Genomic DNA, 24,822 nt, shown 5'->3' with positions numbered 1-24,822 from the left:
AGTTTTTCGAGAAGGTGACCAAACAGGTGGATGAGGGTAAAGCAGTGGATGTGGTGTATATGGATTTCAGTAAGGCGTTTGATAAGGTTCCCCACGGTAGGCTATTGCAGAAAATACGGAAGTATGGGGTTGAAGGCGATTTAGAGCTTTGGATCAGAAATTGGCTAGCTGAAAGAAGACAAAGGGTGGTGGTTGATGGCAAATGTTCATCCTGGAGTTTAGTTACTAGTGGTGTACCGCAAGGATCTGTTTTGGGGCCACTGCTGTTTGTCATTTTTATAAATGACCTGGAAGAGGGTGTAGAAGGGTGGGTTAGTAAATTTGCAGATGACACTAAGGTCGGTGGAGTTGTGGATAGTGCCGAAGGATGTTGTAGGGTACAGAGAGACATAGATAGGCTGCAGAGCTGGGCTGAGAGATGGCAAATGGAGTTTAATGCGGAAAAGTGTGAGGTGATTCACTTTGGAAGCAGTAACAGGAATGCAGAGTACTGGGCTAATGGGAAGATTCTTGGTAGTGTCAATGAACAGAGAGATCTTGGTGTCCAGGTGCATAAATCCCTGAAGGTTGCTAACCAGGTTAATAGGGCTGTTAAGAAGGCATATGGTGTGTTAGCTTTTATTAGTAGGGGGGTCGAGTTTCGGAGCCACGAGGTCATGCTGCAGCTGTACAAAACTCTGGTGAGACCGCACCTGGAGTATTGCGTGCAGTTCTGGTCACCGCATTATAGGAAGGATGTGGAAGCTATGGAAAGGGTGCAGAGGAGATTTACTAGGATGTTGCCTGGTATGGAGGGAAGGTCTTACGAGGAAAGGCTGAGGGACTTGAGGTTGTTTTCGTTGGAGAGAAGGAGGAGGAGAGGTGACTTAATAGAGACATATAAGATAATCAGAGGGTTAGATAGGGTGGATAGTGAGCGTCTTTTTCCTCGGATGGTGATGGCAAACACGAGGGGACATAGCTTCAAGTTGAGGGGTGATAGATATAGGACAGATGTGAGAGGTAGCTTCTTTACTCAGAGTAGTAAGGGCGTGGAACGCCCTGCCTGCAGCAGTAGTAGATTCGACAACTTTAAGGGCATTTAAGTGGACATTGGATAGACACATGGATGAAAATGGAATAGTGTAGGTCAGATGGTTTCACAGGTCGGCGCAACATCGAGGGCCGAAGGGCCTGTACTGCGCTGCAATGTTCTAAAAAAAAAAATATGTTGTGAGTCGTGGAGAAGTGGAACTAGAATAAACAGTGCACTCCTCCCGCCTCGGTCGTAACACCCTCACGTCCCTCACCCCGCAAGAGCCTTCCCACCCTGACCTACTTGAGGTCTGAGTCCAGCGATGCTCCTCGGCCTCTGCTAGGTGCACCAGCAGCAGCCACCGCCTCTGTGGTGGTGCCTCTGCGGTGGCCTCTTATTGGCCGGCAGCTCTGCAAGGGCGGAACTTCTGGCAATGGGATCCTTGATCCTTTGGAAGGCCCACCAATGTCCACTTTAGTACAAAAACAAGAAATACTGGAATCACTCAGCAGGTCTGGCAGCATCTGTGGAAAGAGAAGCAGAGTTAACGTTTCGGGTCAGTGACCCTTCTTCGGAAGAAGGGTCACTGACCCGAAACGTTAACTCTGCTTCTCTTTCCACAGATGCTGCCAGATCTGCTGAGTGATTCCAGTATTTCTTGTTTTTGTTTCAGATTTCCAGCATCCGCAGTATTTTGCTTTTATTTTAATGTCCACTTTAGTACCTGATTGGCACTAAATTTGGCAGGCTTTCTGGAGAAGAGGCGACACAGGGATCTCGGCATCAGTTTCTCCGACGGCGAGACCCCCGCCACCAGGATAAAATTCCCCCCACTGTGTCTTAAAAAATATTGCTAATCAGAAATGAATAGAAATTAAATTTCAGGAGGAGGAAGGTTCAGCTGTTGGCCTGTGAGTACAAGGTTGGAAGCCACCACAGTACTCTCATCCGATGGAAGCAGAGTAGAACGGTAACCTCCCCCACCCTCATTGTATCTAATCAGTTCCCTTCTGGTCAGGCTGATGACCTATCAAATAAAGAGAGATTTTTGTTAGGAAACAAACCAGAGCATGTTCTTCTAGATTTAAAACCAATGGACGAAATGTTTTGTGGCATTGGTGTTAGTAAAATGAAAAGATAAACTGTTTGGGGAAGGGTGTTAAGTTTGTAACAATTTGGGAGGTGGAATGGAAGCATTTAGGAAGAAGGCAGAAGTGACTTTCTTTAATAAACAACAAAATTATCAGTTTATTTTAAAACAAGTCTTAACTAGTAATGAAGTAAAGCATAAACACAGATTGAAGTATTAAAGTTCTCTTTTTACCTTAGCCCCTCATATTTACAAACACACACATACACCAGTTAACAGGAAAAATAAAAGGGATTGTTGTTTACAGCTCTTACAAAAAAAGACAAAAAAAAACACTTGGGCTGAATACTTGTTCATCCTTGAAGAAACAGCAGATGAGATATGTTGTGTTCCAAAACTGTCATACAGTCTGGCCTCCAAGTACACATAGATGGGTCACTGGGATCTTTTGGAACAGTTGTTTTCAGGTGGCATAGAGAATTAATTAAGCAGGCTTTTCTTCAAAGACAGGAGACGAGATGAGTTGACATAGTGGACTTCTCAGGGTCTTTTAGAGAGATGCTGGAAAGCTGAGCTGGGTTGTGGTCTTCTCTCCTTGGAAGTTCTCTCATTCTTCTGCAGGCTTTTTAAATAGATGGAACAGGCTGGGCTGACCAGGGGTTCTGTCGTTCAGTTCTATTTTTAAAAACTCCAACCCCTTTTAAACAGTTCATTCCCAACTCCAAACAATTCAAAAGTGAAACCTGAAAACAGGAAGCCCACCTTCTGACCTGTCACTTCTCTGCAAACATCTTCCCCAATTACCAGGGTTTCTGTTCTATTTTTAACTTGAGTCATGTGACGACCAGTTGTTGTCAAACAAGTCCTTTCAGTGTCCTCTTGATGACCCTCTTGGAAAAAAACTGGTCCAACATTTCTTCAGTTTGACTATGAATCCTCAAAACATATTTTTAACAAAAACAGAAGCACTTTCGTAACAGGGGAGGCAGCAAGGGCAGGGGAGTGGCCATCAGCGAGCACCCCTTCTTCCTGATGCCAGGTCCCTCGTTTAGGCACTACGTGCACAGATAATTGCAGCTGCGGTGGAAATGCCAAACAGCACACGCAAACATCTGTTATCTCCCGAACGGCATCCAGAATGTGGTTAGAAAGCTGCTGCTTTCATTCAGCTTCACTTGCCAGTAACCATCCTTCGCATCTGTGGCACAATTCCTTCAATGGTTGGCATGGGGTAGTGAGATCTCTTCAGAGCTTTATTTAGATCCTTTCGGTCGATGCATACTCTCAGCTTTCCAGGTTGTTTCACTGCTACCATGCTGCTAATCCCATTCTGTAGGGATTGTCACTTTCTTGATTACTTCCTTCTTTTCCAGCTCTTCTATCTTGTCTTTCAGGCTGGCCTTGAGGGCAGCTGGAACTTTCCTCAGCAGATGCTGAATTGGTCTTACCCGCTCATCTACTTTGAGATGATATTCTCCAGGAAGACATCCTAAACCTGTAAATACATCTTTGTACTCCTCCAGGATCTGTTCCACGGTCAGTGGTTTAGTGAGCTGCGACACGTTGCAAATCTCTTTTTGCACATTGAGGGTTACCAGTCCAAGCTTTAGGCTTGCTTCAGCTGAGTGGCTTTTGCTTGCCGTCTATGATCTGGAACTCCAGATCTTCGTTCTTGCCATTGCATTGGGCTCTGAGTAACTTGTCCTCTTGGCACTAGTATGATGCCATCATATAGCCTCAACCTCACTTTCGAGGGTTTCATTTTTGGATCGCCATGTTGAGCCACTTTGCACAGTCTGTGAAGGTCATAATGTCACATGATGCACCAGTGTCTATCTGGCACTTTATGTTGACTTGATATTCTCCTTCTGCCGTCATCATTCCAACAGTCACAAACCATTTATCACCTATCGACCTGACAGAACCAACGTGTTGTATGGTGTATAATGATTCGTCAGAATCTTCAGCTGACATCTCTCCAGTGGCCATTCGTACCTGCTTGTTCTGCTTCCTTCTAGCAAATACTTGTGTGCAGAATGATTCAGCTTGTTGCTGTGAGAACACTGCTTTCCCCACGCTGGACATGCCTTCTTTTCCTGTCTGTGATCTTTCTGCCCTTTCGGCATGGAATGTCTATCAGCATAATGCAACGCCTGGTCTGTTCTGCCATGAAAATGGTCTCGCTGCTGATTTACAACCTCAGTACTTCTGCACATGTCAATCGCTTTCCTGAGAGTAAGCTTGTCTTCTCTCGGTAGATGTGCTCTCACTGCAGGATATCTTATGCCTAATACAATCCAGTCTTTAATTAGATCATCTTTTAGTTGCGCAATTTCACAGGATTCTATGAGCTGTGTTAATGCAGTCCCATATTGATCAATGGACTCTAATTCACCTTGGGCCCTAATACTGAACACATACCATTCATAGGTTACGTTCGCTAGGGATTCAAAGTGCACCTTCAAGGCATTCAAAGTTTCTGCTGTCCTTTTTTTTGTTCTTCGTAGAGATTTAGGGTGGAATGCACTCTCCCCAACAGTGATAAAAGTGTAGCTACTTGCAGCTGCTCTTGTTAATTAAATCTGTTGCAATTTCCTAACTTTGCCATTGCAAGTGGAAAGACTGCCAGTTGTGTTTCATATCACCTTTCATTTCTACTGGTGTAAGCAGAGGAAAACATGCAGCCATTGTCTTACCCTGTGCGTTCAGCTGTTTCTTTGTTCCTTTTCTGTGGCTTCCTGTGGCTTTTAGCAGTTCTGACCATTCCTGTGGACTTTGTTCCTTAGCTGTGCTTCTAAACAGTGCTTCAACACTCACCTCAGCTCCACTCTGACACCATGTTACGAGCTCACAGAACACCAGTCTGGTGTGGACTCTGTCTTTATTGAAACTGATTGTGATGGCTGCCTGCAGTCAGAGTCCCACATTGTAGAGGTCACAGGGCTATAGTAAGCCAGGAGGCACATTGGTACAGTATTGCATTTCTATCCCAAACAGAACCTGCTGCCAAACTAGTCATTCTGCCTGCCAATATGTTTTTATTACATCAAGGGCTGGATTTTAAGAGCCTGCTGCTGATCTCGGCAGCAAGCTCAGAAAATGGCGGGCTGCAGGCCAAACAGCCGCTGCGATCTTAAGTGCGGCAGCTCATTTAAATAGCCGGGGTGGCCCACCCCACCCCTCCAATCTTGTGGAGGGGGCAGGCTGTCCGTCTCCGACAATGCCGTCAGCTGTCTGCGTGCAGGCGTGGCACCATTTTAAAGGGCTGCCAGCCCTGCCGCCTAATTTAAATTTTTAAAGACAGACCCCCCAAAATTAAATGAATTTATAATATTCCTTTCCCACCCCTCCCACTAACAATTACATTAACCATTTGCCCTTCCCCCTCCCCCCAAAACACCTTTAACATCTCACCTTTACTGCCCCCACCCCCACAAACTGCACAAAGTTTACAGTTTCAACCCTTAACACCATCCCCTACACCCATGACTTTTATTTGACCCCCCTCCCGCCCCGGCACTGAAAATCTTACCTATTGCTCCCTCCCCAGCAGTGTGGTGCCGCCTTTCCCCAAACAGGGATTTGAAAGCACGGGAGTGCCGGCAGCCATGCCAAAGATCGTGGCAGGCCCTCAAGATCTCAGGTATTGTATGTAAATTTCATTCATTTTATTGATTTGAATATAAAGCAAAGTATTGGGACAAGTAAAACATTGAGGTGACACTGGGGCTTTGGTAGGAAACAGGGAGAGGCAAGGGTGGATTCAGGCAAAATTATGCATGACTGTGACAGGGAAGATATAGTGGACGCAAGAGGATTACTGACACTTTGAGCACCTCTTGGATCCTGGTGCGTGTACTTTACCATGACATAGTTACAGGTTGCAGTAGCAGCATGGGACTGAATTTAACTTTCAGACCCACTTGTAGCAGTGGAGGCTGGCAATGTGTCAGGAACCCAGAAGCTTCAGCAACATGTTTTGCCAGTGGATTTTTGAACCATCCACTGTATTTGTATCTGACTTCTGGGTTTCCCAACCAATTGGTGTGAGCAGGCATGATGACAACCTGAATCAGTCTCACAGCTCCACTATTTAAAGCGGAGACCCACATTATGATTTTTGATCAGTCCAGGGGGCCAGTGAGCAAATTTCAAAAGATGAAGGCATTAAAATATATCTTACTAATAAAAACAACAAATGTACATTTTTGTGAAGAAGCTTTAAATGAGAAGACTAATTTAACTTACTTTCTCATCACTACATTGAAAACTGATTTAGTGACATACTTAGCATTGTTTTTGCTTGCATAAGTAGTCAATCTCTGCCCGCACACATGATGTAGCGATGCAGAGTATTCTGGATAGATATCCATCTGTCAGGAGTGATCTTGATCTCTCTCTCTGTCTCTATCTCTCTTTCTATGCTCCCCCCTCTGTGTTGTTCCCCCCATATCGTCCTTGCTCTCTGTATTCCCCCACCCCCCTCTGTCCCCCTGCCCTCCCTGTTCCCCCCTCTCTCTGTTTCCCCCCGCACCCCCTCCCCCCACTCCCTCTCTCTAACAGTTGCACTGAGTGAGAGCAGTGAGCACAGTAGTTTTGTGGTTGGTCAGTTTATTTTTAAAAATCACGCTGTCAGTTTCATAGCTGACAGCTGGTAAAGCAGGAACATGCTTCCCAACATCAGACAGATTCGGGGTTTTCCAGCGGGCTTTTAAAAAAAAAAGTCAAAGTTGGAAAGAGCGTTCCTGCTTCAGCAGTTGTGAAACTGACAGTGCGATGTTTTTAAAAAGGCCGGTCTGCAAGAAGACGACAATGGGAAATTTCCCATCTCCAGTCATGGAGAGGATGAGGAAACAGCCCCGGATACAGTTTACACCCGCAGGCTGGATGGAAACCTTTGGCGGGCTGGATGTTGGACCGCGGGCCGTATGTTGGACAACCCTGATTTAAAGGAACAGTATGAGGAACAGACTTGAAGGATCGTAGAGGTATGTAGACAGAGCCAAAACTTGCAAAATGGTGGCTCGATGTGGCAAGGCAGCACCACGCTTCAACGATGTGTCCCTGGAGTTGATGCTGCACATTGTGAGGGCCAGCAGGGAGATTCTGTTTCCCGCAGATAGGAGGAGGAAGGATGCCACTGAAAACAAGCAAATGTGGTTGGAAGTATCACAGAAGGTCAACAGCAGGAGTGTGATGCCACATTCCTGTATATGGTGCCACAAGAGGTTCAATAACCTAGTCAAGCAGCAAAGATGAGTGGCAAGGCACATTCAAATGCAAATCCCTCACTCTGCCTTCCCCATCCTTCTCCTGCACATCACTCTTCAAATCAGCAAATCTTGTAGGTGCACCCATCCCTCACAGCCCCTTCTGACCAGCTACCACAGACACTCAGTTTCATCTTATTGCAATGTTACATCCATCCCTCAGTGACCCTCCACAAATGTCTTCTCCATGCTCTCAAATCATTCCACAGCTCAGTCATAAATCTCTTCTTTCTCTCCTTGAAGGAGAAAGCATAGAACACAAGGGAGATGGTGGTCCTCCAGTCATAGCCACCTTGACAGCTGTGGAGGCGGCGGTGCTGGAGATAAGCTGGGTCTTAGCACGCCTGGCCACTGGAGATAGAATGATAAGGGTCTCCCAGCTACCTGGTGATAGAATAAAATATCACACAGCCACGTGGCTTGAAACACTCACTCATGTTGACTGGATATAGCGGCAATTAAAAATGATGTGCACAATGTTGACTTAGCACCCTCTCACCTTGTCAGTTCTAATTCACGTGTTTCGACTCCCACAGGTCCTTCAAAGGTCCCTCAGGTCGTGGTACGGGAGGACGGAGCCTCTTCGGAGGAAGTCACCCACTCTGAGGAAGCACTGTCACATGACTCAAGTGTAACTCCACCAGCTCAAATATTCACACCCCAGGGGGCCCAGCAAGACAGTTAGTTGGGTTGTCACATGTGAAGCATACACCACAAATGAGCAGGAGCAGGTATTGGAGACAGCTACAGCAGTGGAAAGTCCCTGGAGGGCACAGCATCCTCCAATCTCTGCTCAGCTGCAGATGCTGAGCCTCAAGGGCCATCAACAAAGAGGATTATCCTGCAGCAGCAGCAAAAAATGTGTGAGGTCTATCAGCCTTTCCAGCTGCACTGTGCATGATTAAAGAAAAATTGGAGGAGTCCATCTCCAGGATGAGTGCCATGACGTCTCAGGCCTTCGCAATGATGTTTATGTTCTTGGAAAGAGTGGCCATCTGCATGGAGCATCGGACAGAGCAGTCAACTGAGTTTATCCTGGCCCTCACCAATGGCCTGCATGCTCAAATGCCACCTTCTGAGGACTGAGGAAAACCTCACCTTGGCCATTCAGTACCTCACTGAAGTGCAACAAAGCACTCTCCAGTTCATGGCTAGCAGGGAAATGCAGGTGGCCATGAGAGGGAAGATGGAGAAAGGATACACGGAAATGAGGGCTCTGCTCAAAGCACTTCCACTTCTAACCCCTTGCCCCCACACCCAAACTCAATCACAGCCCCACATGCTGCCTCCTGTCCCTGCAGAAGTGCAGGTGGAGCAGTCTTTGGCGGGGCCTTTCCAGTCTTCCAGACCCAGAGGACATTGGCCAACAGCATCTGACCAATCACAGCAGGGATACAAGCAGCTTGCCTCCAGCGCTACTGAAGCCACAGAGGCTGCAGTAGTTACGAGTATTACTTGGGTGTTTTACATAGTGTTACAGTCACATTTCTGCTTCATGTTTATGCACCAAATTTATTTCACTATTTCATTGTCCCGTCTGGCCCCTTTCTGCCAGTTGGCCTTCTGCCTTGTGATGATTGAATGAGTTAAAGACAAGCAATGGGCGCCCGAGAGGAAGGAATTGTTAATTGTGGGACTGCTTTGTGCTGAGAGGACAGAGTGGGTTCAGAATGTGGTGCCAGATAGCTGCACTGCCACAGCATGAATCAGGCCATCCTGGGGATCACTGGTGCTCTCAGATCTGTCCAGGCACCTGAATCGCATCTGCAGTCCTTGACTGCTAGCTCTATTATAATCTGGCTTCTTTGTATCTTTCCTGGGCATCACTGTTTAGGCTCCTCACAGGTATCATCACCTATGCCTTCAAGGAATCATCAACTAACTCTGCTTCAATATGTGATTATGTCTGGGAAACTTGACTTGATGCAGGATGAATGTATCATGGCAGCTTCCTGGCAATCTTGCACAGACATGCAAGATGATCTTTCAGTGGCTGCAGACTAGCTGTATATTGATGGAGTACAATCCCTTTTGGTTGATGAAGGCTCCTGGGTAATCTGGGGTGCCTTGATTGCCACTTTCGAGCAGTTGATGACTCCCAAGACCTTTGGGAAGCCAGCCAGAGCAGCAAATCTGAGCAACCGCACATTCTGATTGGCCTCATCATAAGCAAAGAGCACATAAGTGCCGGTCCTGACAAAAATGGCATTGGAGAGATGTACTTATAGGCAGCAGATTGTGAGATTCTACAAACATCACCAGCAGACATTATGGGGATGGTAGCATAGTGATAATGTTACTGGACGAGTAATCCAGAGCCTGAACTAATGCTCCAGAGTCATGAGTTCAAATGTCACCACAGCAGCTGGGGGAATTTAAATTCAATTAATAAAATCTGGAATAATAATTAACATAAAACTACCAGATTGTTGCAAAAACCCATCTGCTTCATTAATGCCCCTTCAGAGGAGGAAATTTGCCATCCTTACCCGGTCTGGCCTACAGGTGACTCCAGACCCACAGCAATGTGGTTAACAGATGGAATATAATGTGGGAAAATGTGAAGTTATCCACTTTAATAAGAAAAACAGAGTATTACTTAAATGGTAAGAGACTGGGAAGTGTTGATGTCCAAAGGGACCTGGATGACCTGGTGCAGCAAGCAATTTGGAAGGCATATTGTATGTTAACCTTTATTACAAGAGAATTTGTGTACCGGAGTAAAGAAGTCTTGCTGCAATTATATAGAGCCTTGGTGAGATTGCACCTGGAGTATTGTGTACAGTTTTGCTCTCCTTACCTAAGAAAGGATATACTTGCCATAGAGGGTGTGCAACAAAGGTTTACCAGACTGATCCCTGGGATGGTGGGATTGTCCTACGAGGAGACAGTAAAGAGGCTGGACCAATATTCCCTTGAGTTTAGAAGAACGAGAGGTGATCTCATTGAAGCATACAAAATTCTTACAGAACTCTACAAGGTTGAGGCAGGAAGGATGTTTCCCTGGCTGCAGTGGTGGGTGGGGGGAAGGGGGTCTAGAACCAAGATACACAGTCTCAGAATAAGAGGTGGACCATTTAGGACTGAAATTAGGAGGAATTTCTTCACTCACATGGTTGTGAATCTGTGAAATTCTCTATCCCAGGGGGCTGTGGAGGCTCAGTCATTGAGTATGTTCAAGACAGAGATCGACAGATTCCTAGACATTACAGATATCATGGGATATGGGGATGGTGCAGGAAAATGGCATTGAGGTAGATCAACCATGATCTAGTTGAATGGTGGAGCAGGCCCAAGGGGCCAAATGGTCTACTCCTGCTCCTATTTCCTATGACTCTTAGCTGCCCTCTGAAATAGCATAGCATGCCATTCAGTTGTATCAAACTGCTGCAGAAGCAGTGTGGGTGTACGTACACCACATGGACTGTAGCAGTTCAAGAAGGCAGTTCACTACCAACATCTCAAAGGCAATTAAGGGTGGGAAATAAATGCTAACCTCACCTGCAACACTCATGTCCCAAGAACAAATAAAACAAAAAATGCCTGGAAAGAACCAGAGGCTGTGGTGACATTTTTCAACCACCTGCAATGCATGTCTACCTGGTCCAGTTGGCAGGAGGTCTTCTTCAGCAGGCTGCAAATGTCAGCTACCACCTGATTGGGGAAACTCAGCCATCTGAGGCACTAGTGTTCAGTCTTGTTCAGGAAGCTTATCCTCTACCTGTATATCCTGTGCTCAGTATCGCCTCCTGTGGGTTAGAGCTCTGTGCTCATTCCCTCTCTCCTGTGAAGTGGCAGATGTGCGCGAAGGCAGCTGTTGCTGATACTGCTGCTGCAGTTCCTTAACTGAGGTCCAAGATAAAGTTGCATAAGCGTCTCCTAGGCTGATCTGAAGGTTGACAGCTGGGAAGTGCAGATGAAAGGCAAAAAAAACTTCAAGATAGTTGAAATGACCAACAATGCATTGGAAATCACCTTCAAAGCAGTGAAAGCATAGTCTCAGATTAAGTCCTGTGAGTAAAAGCCTTTCACTTAGGCAAGGAAGCCAGTGTCAGATCTCAGAATTTAAAGCATTTCTTGTATGTAAATTGCTCAGCCCCATCAGGTCCCACTGTCATTTCTCTTTGTTTCCCTGGCGAGTTCCAATAAGCATGGAAAACCTGTGTGCACACAGTTAAATTCAAAATCCAGAGTTAAAGAACAGCTCATGAGCAGTTTACATATTTAAATAGCAGACCTGCCTGACCCATGGGGATTTCTGGCATGCTGCAGATTGCGCTCAGGTTAAAAGGTGAAGTTGACGGATTCTTCCGGCTTCTCAACATGTCAGAGATTTCAGATATTTTAACCTGCTGTCCACTCAGAAACTCACCCACCTTGTCAAGTTAAAATTTCCCCCGATGATATTCTCAATCCTGCTGATCAGTTGCCCAAAACAGTGAATCATTGTTTGGTTTGTATCAAAGGCTCATTCTTAGTGTGGACAGCTTCAAATAAGCTTCATAGCTAGGCATATATTTTTATCAACTCATTATCTTTGATATGGCTAATATGATATTCATCTTCTTGTGCAATATCCAAGGCTAGTAATGGGAAGGTCACTAGTGCATTCTCTAAATTATTTTACTAAAGCATACATTTCTCGAATAGTTTCCATTGCACAAGGAGACAACCAAGAGTTGGGGTCTAATTTTTAAAAAAGTATAACATATATGGTAAGTATTTTGTCATGCAGTAACTGTGCATTATATTTGTTGCTTAAGTGATCCCGAAGGTTGAATGATACATTGCTATGTAGCTTCTTGATATGAATCTGGATCATTTAGAAACAAAGAACACAATGCACAACACACTGCACCAGAAATAGACAGCGCAAGCACTTTCATAAGCATTGTACATGTACTTTCAAACTACATATGCTACTCCACAATAATGTCCCAGGCCCAACCATCTTCAGCTGCTTCATCAATGACCTTCCCTCCATAATGTCAGAAGTAGGGATGTTCGCTAATGATTCCAAGTTCCTCTCCAACTCACACACTATCCTGACTTGGAAATATATCACCCTTCATAGTCGCTAGGTCAAAATCCTGGAACTGCCTCCCTAACAACACTGTGGGAGTATCTTCACCACACAGACTGCAGCAGTTCAAGAAGATGGCTGACCACCACCTTCTCCAGAGCAATTAGGGATGGGCAATAACTGTTGGCCTTGCCAGTGACACCACATCCCATGAATGAATAAATTTAAAAAGATCCCAACTCAACTGGTATAGAGGGCAAAACATTGCCAATGCAGGAAGACACATATGGAGTAACCAGCAAGTTTGAAATATCTGTGAAGAAGCAGATGGAATTAGAAACATCTTCTAATGTTAGAGCAGCAGGGTACACTCAATGCTTCAGTCAACAGCACAATAAGTGGATCAGATGTTGAAGACTATTAAAGACAGGGAGGCTGTATTTCTTCTTCCTACAATGGCTCAACACAGATGTTAATGACATGCTAACGTTATATATTCCACCTTACATCATTACCTTTTTTTTATTAATTTGTGAGATATGGCCATTACTCACTAGGCCAGCATTTATTGCCCATCCCTAATTGCCCTTGAAAAGGTGGTCATGAGCTGCCTTCTTGAAACGCTGCAGTCCTTGGGGTGTAGGTATACCAACAGCGCTGTTAGGAAGGGAGTTCCAGGATTCTGACCCATCAACAGTGAAGGAACAGCGATATAGCTCCAAGTGAGGATGGTGTGTGGCTTGGAGGAGAACTTGCAGGTGGTGATGTTTCCATGCACCCGCTGCCCTTGCCGTTCCAGGTGATAGAGGTTGCGGGTTTGGAAGGTGCTGTCGAAGCAGCCTTGGTGAGTTGCTGCAGTGCATCTTGTAGATGCTACACACTTCTGCCACTGTGCGTCGGTGGTGAAGGGAGTGAATGTTAAATAGGACCAGGTGGTCAGATAGCACAGCTTCCACTTGACAATACCCCAATTTAAAATACAACTCCAGATCATTTAGAAGCAGTGCTCATGGAGGTTGTGCTTGACAAAGGAAGCTATCAATAAATTATGCTCATCCGACAATCTGACCTACAGCCCACCTGATATAGGCATCGTACAGTCACTGACCACTAAGATCACAAACGCCCTGATTTTTTTCATATTTACAGGGTTATTCCAGGTTGCCACTGGGAACATCAGTTATTTTAGCCAATCGACTGTGTACCAATGCATATTAAAAGTGACAGATACCTTGCTTGTTTCATTAATCAATTCCATCACCTATGTCACCCGGAAAATAATTCACTCTCATGTCCAGCTTATGTGCAACCAGTTGCACCACATATGGAAGTAAATTCTTGCTTTTCTGATAGCTGCCATGATAACTTCATTTTAAGGCAGCCCATCATCCTCAAACTCTTTCATCCTGAAAGGCAGGTGTCTGGGTAGGTTCCGGCAGACCATGATTACACTTTTACAGACTTAGCTGATGACGCCTGTGCACCTTCCCAAGCTATCAGCTGAGCATCACTATAATTAACTTAATTCTTCCAGCAAAATTGTCGCAAAGTGCACAACTGAAAGCACACTTTGTGTGTTTAGATTAGTCATGGTGCACTCTGCAACATAGTTCTACTAGGGTTTTGAGGACTGTGCTAGTGCATTGTCTGCTGACTTACTAAAAAGACTCCTCATAAAGGCCCCATAAGATGACGACATCTAAAGGCTGCAGGGATAACAGTCAGAGAGACAGCAGTAGTCCAAAGAGGATGTGCTAGATAACCCAGTGGCAGCTACAAAAGACCATCTCTTGACTACCACATTTATCGACTTTATAATCCGTCGTTTCTACATATTTCCCCTTCTCACGATCAGCTGCAAACATACCTGTGTGCATGCACACCACGTCACCACAGCCAATCCTTAACAAAGTCAGTGTCTGCACACACAACTTTAGTGCAACCATAATTTTAACAAAAATCCAGACTGTGTATCCCCCTCATGTTTACAAGCTGCTTTTACTTGGTGCAAATATGTAATATTTCATCTCTTAAATCTAATCTAGTGCTCCTCCTAGGTATTACCTGAGACAGGAGTGCGTGAGGTGAAGGCTGCTACATTCCAATATTAGCCTCTTGGGTGCTGAAATGGACCTGCTGCACAAAGCACATCTTAGCCAGGACTTTACAGCTGCAAAGTGGACGTCATTGGAGGTGAGGAGTGGGGGAAGAGCATAAAAGTGCAAGCAAGGGCTGATGCTGGGTCCACATTTTACCAGCAAAGGACAGCAACCTCAGTGGGAGCAGTGCGCGTTTTCGAAACCAGCAATTAAGAGTTTGTTAAGATTGTTGAAGACCGATTTGAATGGCATTTTACATGCCCAATCAAATTTTATGAGGAGTACATGGGGGCCGTAGAGCTTTGGAGCCCTGGCAGGTATGTAAGGGCAGCAACCATGGGGTCAGGGAGTTCGCCTTCACAGGAAAGTTGGTGCAGCACGGCCACAGCATTTAGTGTAGAGGAGAAGGAGTTGAGCAGCCAGCGATCAGGGGTCAAGCCTCCATCATGCCAGCAAACTCCTGGCACAGTCAATCAAGAGGGGGCTGAGAGGGCTTTGGGTGAGAAATGTTGAGGAAGCAATTAGCAGAGTGGCCCTTCAGACCACTCTGGAGTGCCAGGGGCATTGTCTATTATGGAGGTGGGTCACCCAGCAAGGAGGAGAACCTGAGAGGGAGGGAGGGAGTTGTGAGCACATGGAATGGTCAGCAACCACCTCATGGCCACCTGCAGGGCCAACCTCGGGATGGGAAAGCAGGTGGTCACTAAAGTGACCTCTTCATTATCTCCCAATGGCAGGTGCACTCTACTGGCTGGATGTCTTCTGAGGCTGCTGCAAAGTTGATCACAAGCTGCTGGGCAGGAAGGTCTCAGGCAGTGTTCTGCTGCTGGCAGCCCTTTAAAGATGGCGGTAGCACATCCGATCACCTCAGCCGATGACATGGCCACTGCCTCAGTATCCATCTCCAGCCGGTGAATGGTCATCCACCTGCCTGCAGCCATTAATTAGCCAGACGGAGCAAGATTGATTAGATTAGATTAGAGATACAGCACTGAAACAGGCCCTTCGGCCCACCGAGTCTGTGCCGACCAGCAACCACCCATTTATACTAATCCTACAGTAATCCCATATTCCTACCAAACATCCCCATCTGTCCCTATATTTCCCTACCACCTACCTATACTAGTGACAATTTATACTGGCCAATTTACCTACCAACCTGCAAGTCTTTCGGCTTGTGGGAGGAAACCGGAGCACCCGGAGAAAACCCACGCAGACACAGGGAGAACTTGCAAACTCCACACAGGCAGTGCCCAGAATCGAACCCGGGTCCCTGGAGCTGTGAGGCTGCAGTGCTAACCACTGCGCCACTGTGCCGTTGCTGAGAGAACGGGGATGAGAGCAGGAGCGCCAGCGTCATCCACTTCCAGTCCCACTTTCCCCTCCCACCAGGTCACGTAAAATCCAAGCCAATAGAGTCATAGAGTTATACAGCACAGAAACAGGCCCTTCGGCCCATCGTGTCTGTGATGGCCATTAAGCATCTATCTATTCTAATTCCATTTTCCAGCACTTGGCCTGTAGCCTTGCATGCTAGGGGGTTTCAAATGCCATTCAAATCTAAATACTTCTTAAATGTTGTGAGGATTCCTGCCTCTACCACCCCTTCAGGCAGTGTGTTCTAGATTCCAACCACCCTCTGTGAAAAATGTTTTCCTTAAATCCCCAAGTTGTTGCATAGGCAGCTACCACTCCATACTTCTCACAGCACTCTGCGCACTACCATCTCGCTCGCTAATGCCCCTCAAGTACAAGTCTCTGGACTGGTGCATGGTAGGGAGTGGGCGATTAACATTGTTTGTAATGGTGTTGCCAGGGCAAAAAGTAAAGAGGCCTCGGAGAGGATCTTCCTTTTCTGCTTCTTCTTTTGAATGAGGAGCAAAAAGGGGATGAATCAGTTGCTGAGGAAAAGTTCACACATAAATTTCATGATCTAATTTCATCGGCAACCTTCCATCTATGGGAGATGGACATACAGCAAATCCATTGGCGATGGAATAGATTCACATGGTGCACTTTTGCTGATGGCTGAAGAGACCAATCCATGACAGGCAAGTTCTGTCACAAGTGCTGCAAATGAGGTGGTTAACAGGTGTCATTGTGGGGTGCTATTTTCAGCGTTGGTGCCTCCTGTCAAGTTGCTGTAGACACACCGGCCCACAGGGAATGTCGCCATTTCTCTCTGTTGTTGGATAGTGACTCCGATGTGTAAAAATCAATGTTTAGTGCCTTCATGTCATGCTTGCAAGATCCTTGAAGTGAAGCTTCGGATGCTGAGCTGGATGATCTAATCTTACTGACATAAAATGCAGTCACACTATGGTGAGGAAAAGAAGCAGAGTGTCATAATAAGCCTGCAACAGGCATCTGCTGTCCAATGTCTCCTTCTGGCTAGCCATATAGATGTTTTATAGCTTCCTCCTCATATGGGGATGGAGGGTGGAATTTGGAAGAGAAAGATCCACATTGTGACTAATTTTCCATGTTATGGACGGTCTTTTAAGAATTCAAGGCATGAAGATGTCATCTACCTTCTATGAGATGCAGTCAAAGACAGGTGTCAGCAGGCTGACGCTAATGGAGGTGCGCAGTGATGATAGGTGCATGAACGAACAATTCCATATCACAAGAGGCTTTCAGTACAGTTCATTTAAGTGAAAGAACAGGTGCAGGTGAAGGCTGGATTGTGTAAAGGTTAATATTAAGTTTAACACAATGAGAAGGATATGGTTGTAAGTAGCAGATTTGCTTAGTGCAGCACATTCTTGGAAGAAGGGTCACTGACCCGAAACATTAACTCTGCTTCTCTTTCCACAGATGCTGCCAGACCTGCTGAGTGATTCCAGCATTTCTTGTTTTTGTTTCAGATTTCCAGCATCCGCAGTATTTTGCTTTTACATTCTTGGAAGAATTGGCTGACTCCTCTCGCTTTGCCTGATCTGATAAGGCTGTTAAACTTTATAAGGCACTGAGTTGCTGTGCATGGAGTTGTGGAACCGACTAGGGTTCCTGTGGGCGGCACAGTGGCACAGTGGTTAGCGCCACAGCCTCACAGCTCCAGGGACCCGGGTTCGATTCTGGGTACTGCCTGTGCGGAGTTTGCAAGTTCTCCCTGTGTCTGCGTGGGTTTTCGCCGGGTGCTCCGGTTTCCTCCAACAGCCAAAAGACTTGCAGGTGATAGGTAAATTGGCCATTATAAATTGCCCCTAGTGTAGGGAGGTGATAGGGAATATGAGATTACTGTAGGGTTATTATAAATGGGTGGTTGTTGGTCGGCACAGACTCGGTGGGCCGAAGGGCCTGTTTCAGTGCTGTATCTATTCAAAAAAATAAAGCTATCTTAAATCTAGTATTGTGTAATAAAGCAGGGTTAATTAGTAATGTCATACTAAAGGATCCACTGGGAAATAGTGATCATAATACCAGTGAATGCCATGTTAAGTTTGAAAGTAACATACTCCAATCACAAACAAGAATATTAAACTTAAAGCCAATTACGTAAGTATGAGGGGAGAACTGGCTAAGGTAAATTGAATAAATAGACTAAAAGGTATGGCAGTATATGAGCAGTGGGAAACAGTTAAAGAAATTATTTAAAATGTTCAACAAAAATACATTCCATTGAAAAACAAAAACTCAGCAAGAAAGGCCCATCTGTGACTCACTTAGGAAGTTAAGGATAGTATTAGGATTAAAAGAGGCTTACAATGTTGCAAAAAAGCATAGCTAGTAGGAGGGCTGGGAGTGTTTTAGAAACCAGCAAAAGGCCACTAAAAGTTGATTAAAAAAAAAGGAAAAAACAGAATGAGAGTAAACTAGCTCGTAATATAATAAGATTGTAAGAGCTTTTATAGGTATATAAAAAGGAAGAGTGTAGCTAAAGTAAATGTTGGTCCCTTAGAAGCAGAGACAGGAGAAATTATCATGGGGAATGAAGAAACGGCAGAGGAATTGAACAAACATTTTGGGCTGAAATTTATGGTGCTGCCGCTGCAATCAGCGGTGGATGTAAACAATGGCTCTCCAAACATCTGGGGCGGACGCCCACACCGATAACATGGAGGGGGCGGGCTGTCTATCCCTAGCAATGGCGTCAACAGCCTTTGCGCAGGCGCTGACGCCATTTTTAAAGGACTTCGAGCCCTTCCATTTAATTTAAATATTTTTTAAAATTACAAAAAAATTTTAAAACATTAAATTTGCCCCTCTCCCACCCCCCCCCCAAATAACCATTCAATGCATTACTTGCCCTCTACACCCGCCAAAACACTTCCCACCTGACCTTCCACACCACCCCACCCCCCCCCCACGCCCCTCCCAAAGTTCATAAATTGTGCATTGTAACCCTTCCCACCAATCAGAGGAGTTTGACCCCGCTCCACCCCCTCCTGCACTGGAAAACTTACCTGCTTCCCCCCCTCCCCAGCAGTGTTCCACCTGCGCAGGAGTGGCGGTTACTGGCACCAATATCGCTCCAGGACGGAAGGCAGGAACGGGATGGTCATTAATTCAGGTATTTACAATAATTTACATATTGAAATTGGGCTCCCGTAACCGAGTGGCGGGGGTGCCGCCACAAGGCCTCACCACCACCGGCAATATGGAGCTGGGAGTCCCGGTGACGTGGCGAGCCTCTCCCGGAGGCGTTTTCCAGCCCTCCCCCCACCACAACCCCCGACATCAGATTTTTGTAAAATTCAGCCCTTTGAGTCTGTCTTCACAGTAGAAGACACAAGTTTCATACCAGAAACAGACAGTAACCTCGGGGCTAAAAAGAGGGAGGAAATTAATATCAGAGAAAAAGTATTGGAGAAACTTAAGGAACTAAAATCTGACAAATGCCCGGGAGCTGATGGCCTTCTCCCTAGAGTTCTAAAAGAGATAGCTGCAGAGATAGTGGATGCGCTGGCTGTGATTTTCCAAAATTCCTTAGATTTGGGAAAGGTCCCATCAGATTGGAAGTTGGGCAAATGTTACACCACTTTTCAAGAAAGGAAGGAGAGAAAACACAGGAAACTACAGGCCAGTTAGCTGACCACCAGTTGTTGGGAAAATGGTGGTATCTATTATTCAAGAACTCTTAACAATGCACTTAGAAAAGCACGATATGATTAGAACAAGTCAACATGGTATTACCAAAGGGAAATCCTGTTTGACAAACTTATTAGATTTCGAGAGGATGTAACTAATAGGGTAGATAAAGGGGAACCAGTAGATGTAGTATACCTGGATTTCCAAAAATCATTTGATAAGATGCCACACAAAAGGTTACTCGGCAAGATAAGGGCTCATGGAGTTGGAGGTAATATAATAACATGGATACAGGATTGGTTAATGGACAGGAAGCAAAGAGTGGGCATAAATGGGGCATTTTCAAGTTGGCAGGCAATGAATGATGGAGTGCCACAAGGATCAGCGCTGGGGCCACAGCTATCTACAATCTATATTAATGACTTAGATGAAGAGACCAAGAGCAACGTATCTAAGTTTGCTGATGATACAAAGGTAGGTGGAAAGGTAAGCTATTGGGAGGACACAGAGAGGCTGTAAAGAGATATAGGCATGTTAAGTGAGTGGGCAACAAGATGGCAGATGGAGTATAATGTAGGGAAGTGTGAATTTATTCACTTTGGTCATAATAGAAAAGCAGAATTTTTTTTTTAAAGTGTGTGAAACTTGTAACTGTTGATATTCTAAGAGACTTGGGTGTGCTTGTACAAAGAATGCAGAACATTAGCATGCAGGTACAGCAAGCAATTAGGAAGGCAAATGACATGTTGGCCTTTATTGCAAGGGGATTGGAGTACAGGAATAAAGAAATCTTGCTACAATCGTACAGGGTTTTTGTGAGACCACATCTGGAGTACTGTGTGCAGTTTTGGTCTCAACATCTAGGAAACTTGCATTGGAGGCTGTACAGTGAAAGTTCACTAAATTGGTCTCTGGGAGGGGGTTGATGAGAGGCTGAGTAAATTGGGCGATAGTCAGCACGGTTTTGTGAAGGGTAGGTCGTGCCACACAAACCTTATTGAGTTTTTCGAGAAGGTGGCCAAACAGGTGGATGAGGGTAAAGCAGTGGATGTGGTGTATATGGATTTCAGTAAGGCGTTTGATAAGGTTCCCCACGGTAGGCTATTGCAGAAAATACGGAAGTATGGGGTTGAAGGTGATTTAGAGCTTTGGATCAGAAATTGGCTAGCTGAAAGAAGACAGAGGGTGGTGGTTGATGGCAAATGTTCATCCTGGAGTTTAGTTACTAGTGGTGTACCGCAAGGATCTGTTTTGGGGCCACTGCTGTTTGTCATTTTTATAAATGACCTGGAAGAGGGTGTAGAAGGGTGGGTTAGTAAATTTGCGGATGACACTAAGGTCGGTGGAGTTGTGGATAGTGCCGAAGGATGTTGTAGGGTACAGAGGGACATAGATAGGCTGCAGAGCTGGGCTGAGAGATGGCAAATGGAGTTTAATGCAGAAAAGTGCGAGGTGATTCACTTTGGAAGAAGTAACAGGAATGCAGAGTACTGGGCTAATGGGAAGATTCTTGGTAGTGTAGATGAACACTACCAGGTACATAAATCCCTGAAGGTTGCTACCCAGGTTAATAGGGCTGTTAAGAAGGCATATGGTGTGTTAGCTTTTATTAGTAGGGGGATCGAGTTTCGGAGCCACGAGGTCATGCTGCAGCTGTACAAAACTCTGGTGAGACCGCACCTGGAGTATTGCGTGCAGTTCTGGTCACCGCATTATAGGAAGAATGTGGAAGCTTTGGAAAGGGTGCAGAGGAGATTTACTAGGATGTTGCCTGGTATGGAGGGAAGGTCTTACGAGGAAAGGCTGAGGGACTTGAGGTTGTTTTCGGAGAGAAGGAGGAGGAGAGGTGACTTAATAGAGACATAAAAGATAATCAGAGGGTTAGATAGGGTGGATAGTGAGAGTCTTTTTCCTCGGATGGTGATGGCAAACACGAGGGGACATAGCTTTAAGTTGAGGGGTGATAGATATAGGACAGATGTCAGAGGTAGTTTCTTTACTCAGAGAGTAGTAGGGGCGTGGAACGCCCTGCCTGCAGCAGTAGTAGACTCGCCAACTTTAAGGGCATTTAAGTGGTCATTGGATAGACATATGGATGAAAATGGAATACTGTAGGTCAGATGGTTTCACAGGTCGGCGCAACATCGAGGGCCGAAGGGCCTGTACTGCGCTGTAATGTTCTAATTCTAATTCTCTCTGGAGCTTAGGAGAATGAGAGATGATCTCACTGAAATATACAAGATTCTGAAGGGGCTGGACAGGGTAGACACAGAGATTGTTTCCACTGATTGGGGAATCTAAAATACGGGGGTACAGTCTGAGGATAAGGGGCTGATCATTCAGGTCTGAGATGAGGAGAAATTACTTCAAGCATAGGGTTGAGAATATTTGGGATGCTTTAACCCAGAGGGTTGTGGATGCTCCATCATTGAATACATTTAACGCTGGGATAGACAGATTTTTGATCTCTCAGGGAATCAAGGGATATGGCGAGCAGACGTGAAAGTGGAGCTGAAGCCCAAGATCAGCTATGATCGTACTGAATGGTGGAACAGGCTCAATGGACCATATGGTCTACTCCTGCTCCTATTTCTTGTGTTATTGAGTTAATACTGCCTTTTTGGACCAACTTCTTACACTGGGCTTGAGCATTTCCATTGAATCCTCCACTGCTCCATCCCTAATATGGCTTTATTAAGGCCAGCAGCTCTGTTAACCTGAGGGCTCTGAGCCTTGCAGCAGACCTGTGTGATATTGGGCTGAATTTTACGAGTGCACCGCAGCTCATGGCGGCGCACTCTGAAGGCGGCATGCATCCCACGTGGATGCGCCATCCCTGGGACCCCGCGATATTACACACAGCGGCTCATTTAAATAGAGGGGGAGGAGCGGCTGCCCCCGACGACGTATAAGGGGCAGCTGCTGCGTCCCCGGCAACGGCATCTGGCGCCACCACGCAAGCGCCAGCGCCATTTTTACAGGGCTAAACCCCTTACAATTAATTTTAATTTTTAAACGTGCATCATTATAAATTTTTATTAAATAAAAACTTTTGTGATGGAGGCCCTTCCCCAACCCCCCCAATGGTCATTTAATTGCCTTGGATATCCGAAACTTATCCCCCCAACTTTCAAACTTTTGCCCTTCAACCCCTTCCCACCAGCCCCACATCCAATCAAGATTGTTTTCCCTGCTCCTCCACCCCTTCAGTCCTGAAGATTTTATTCCTCCCCCCTCCCCACCAGGTTTCCGCCTCAGAACTGAAGGCACACAAAACACGAATGGCAGCCATAATATCGGCGTGGTACGGCCGCCACCTGCAGGTAAGTTTATTTACATATTATTAATCGTAATTTGCCTATGTCGATGAAGGGCCCGCCGCCAGGGGAGCAGCACCAAGGTTCCCCCCCGCCGCCGGTAATATATAGCGGGCCCTTCTCAACATCACGGGTTGAGGTTGGCCTCTCTCCCGCAGAGTTTTACTAGCCCCCACGCCACAACCTGCGGCGTTGAGGGGCCGATAAAATTCAGCCCATTGTGTAAATAAATTTTACTCCTTTCCATCAAATCAGACATTAATGATTCCTGACCCTCTAAACTGTATTTGAATCCTGAAGCCATTTCCTACATACAAACTGGCTAGCTCCCAATCAGACACATTGACATAGCCATGAACTTGTTCAGAATATTTTGTAAACTTCAGTACGACCAGCACTGGCACAGTGAGCAGGCCAAAGTTCTGCCCTGCCACACTTCTAGAGGCAATCGTGCCACAGTGAAACTTCTGACTTTCCGTAATAATTGCTACACTGGAACAGAAAATGGCAATACTTCAATTACGAGAATTATGGGGACTCTGAACTTTATCATCTTGTGTACCTGGTTGTAGTTAGCAGTACAGGACCAGCATTTGTGGTAGAAAAGGTAGTGTTAATGGATTAAGCCTATGAGCCATAGTGACGGCCAAAGACATGATCCCATAATAACCAATTTTTCAGTTGCTTGTCCCATTCAGAATGAGGTACACAAGACTTGGATGGATCATGTCACATATTTACCTGGAAATCTGGCAGTCTAGGTATATTATTACCTGGACAAAATGTTCTATCACATTGAAGGGACAGAATTCCTTATAGTTGATAGATGCCAGTGAATTGATGATCAAGGTCAATACTTCACATGGCTGTCAAACATGCCTAACATTCTGGGATTGCCAGTAACAATGGTTAAGCGCTGGCACATGGGATAACAACTATTGTTGCTTGTGTGGAGGATGAATCCTACCATGCACTTGTTAGGCCAAATGGGGTGCTTCTGTGTTGTAATTTCTACTGCTTAGCCAACAAAGTTTTCACATTTTTGAAGAAAGCAGAATTTGTCCAACTTTTAAGTGCAAGCGTGTATGCAATCTTGACCACTGTAATCTCCTCCTGATGCGTGGAAAGGCCCAGTAACAAAAATAGCTCAAAGCACGGAGCCAGCAAAATTGGAGTTATTAGGGAACTCTCGAAATGAGGCACCTACAATTACCTTCTTGTTGAACCTAAACAACTGCAGCAATTTAATTGTTCCCATTATCAGGCAAATGGTTCATTTATGCCTTTCACATGAGAACCATCTTTATGCTGCCCTTTTTCTATATGCCAGCATCTCATTTTAATCACCACTCCATGGACAACATAATCTTTATAGCACCTAGTAATACTCTGCACTTTTTGAAACACTGTCTTTGGTCGGCTGGTATTAAAATTTGGGCTATGTGGATTAGTGTTGGGGTTGCAGTTTGGCTGGATTCACCCCTAAACTCCCAATAAATCACTTAATTGACATTTTTAATTCACCAACTGTAATCATTTACATTTGTTTTAACTTATAGTAGAATGTAATAGTATCCTGAACACCTGAGCTGTCACACTTAGCCACCTTTAATCACCTATAAATTAAGACTATAACCCATTAAATGAAATCAATCCAGATTCAACAGTAATAATCTTGTAAGGTTGTTTATCTGAAGCCTGAAAATTTGCCCTCAAGTTTTACAAGTGATCTATTCGAGATTAATTCAAATCCATGGTCGTATTGAATGGCAGAAGAGGTTCGAGGAGCTATATGATCTACTGCTCCTATTTCTTATGTTCTTATTTGTTGACAATTTCCTGAATTGCTGACTACATTTTAAGATTAAAAGCCAGTAGTGCAAGGTGTATTTAGTCAAATGAACTAATAAGATAATACAAAGTAAGCCTGTCTAAACTTTTTCAGCATTTCAGACATTACTGTTTAGGTAAAACTCA

General features: G+C 45.2%; 1 protein-coding gene across 1 annotated transcript in view; it reads right to left on the bottom strand.

Annotated features, from left to right (window-relative positions):
- Positions 1–24,822, bottom strand: part of LOC137374435 (superoxide dismutase [Cu-Zn]-like) — a 102,050-nt gene that overhangs the window by 28,077 nt on the left and 49,151 nt on the right. The window lies entirely within an intron of this gene.

The sequence above is a fragment of the Heterodontus francisci genome, chromosome 10 (assembly GCF_036365525.1).
Source record: "Heterodontus francisci isolate sHetFra1 chromosome 10, sHetFra1.hap1, whole genome shotgun sequence".
In the NCBI taxonomy this organism is placed as follows: Eukaryota; Metazoa; Chordata; class Chondrichthyes; order Heterodontiformes; family Heterodontidae; genus Heterodontus; species Heterodontus francisci.
The sequence above is the reverse complement of the archived record's forward strand: the minus strand, read 5'-3'. Positions and strand labels throughout refer to the sequence as shown.